This window comes from Propithecus coquereli, unplaced genomic scaffold (genome assembly GCF_000956105.1).
Source record: "Propithecus coquereli isolate 6110/MARCELLA unplaced genomic scaffold, Pcoq_1.0 Scaffold129, whole genome shotgun sequence".
In the NCBI taxonomy this organism is placed as follows: domain Eukaryota; kingdom Metazoa; phylum Chordata; class Mammalia; order Primates; family Indriidae; genus Propithecus; species Propithecus coquereli.
Window position 1 is genome coordinate 4185888 of NW_012137080.1, and position 1033 is coordinate 4186920.

The window sequence follows — 1033 nt, forward strand, 5'->3', positions numbered from 1 at the left end:
TCTCTGCCATTTGTTACATTTCTGCGCATGCATATTCTCCAAATGGTGATTCTCTGCTTTGTATATTCATTTTCTTGTTCTAAGAATCAGATTTTGGTCGCCTGCAGCATTTTCCTCAATTCTCAGAATATTAAGGGAGTTAAGTCTCTGGCATTTGTTTCACCGGTTGATACAACTCTTTGGGATTTATCTTTTGTTATTTCTGCACTTACGTTCCTCTAAAGAGGCACTATTTGGAGAGCTGTAGATGCTCTGGTTTTTATACGTCCCTCTTCACTTTCTTCCTTACCAGGATGATTTATAATAGTACTTTCAGAACTGGGTTGTAACGTTTAATAGTTTCTTTACACAGGTAAGTTGAATTAAGGCTCCTGAGTACTCCTTCTGTGTAGTTATCACTAAAAGATAATTTACTAAGTGACCTGCTGGGTAGCCGCAGAGGGGCCTGTTAATGCTGAGATAGTATTTACGGAAAAGGATGGCCAGAGCCAGTGAGCAAGAGGCATCTGAAGAGCAAGGGGGCCTGCACTGTGGGGCGCATCTGTAGTGCAGCTACTTGGGAGGCGGAGGCAGGAGAAGGGGGCGGCCTTGCTGAAATAACAGGAAAAATATCTAATCCCGAAATTTCCTAATAACAGCTAAAGATCAATCCTATAAACTCTCTCTCTGCTCTCTGCTGGCAGGTACCCTGCCTGTTCAGCTTTCACAACGTCTAAAAGAGCCCAACAGATAAAAAGGAAATGTAAATCTTTCTCTTCACATTTGCCAGAAGCTGCTTTTAGAATTTGTTTTATAGCCTCTAGGTGTTCCTGAGAAGCTCCAGGATGGACAGCAGGGGGGGCAAACTCCAGGCCTTAGTTTCCTGCCCCAAACCATATCTCCGGGGCAAAATCACATCGCTGTGATAAGCCTGACTACGTTTCAGAGATAACCAAGTCTCCAGGAGCAGAGAAAACAAGAAAAACGGACAACCTGGCGTCTCCCAGCTGCCTCCTGCTAATTACTCCACAGCTGCTTCTGTTTCAACTGACAA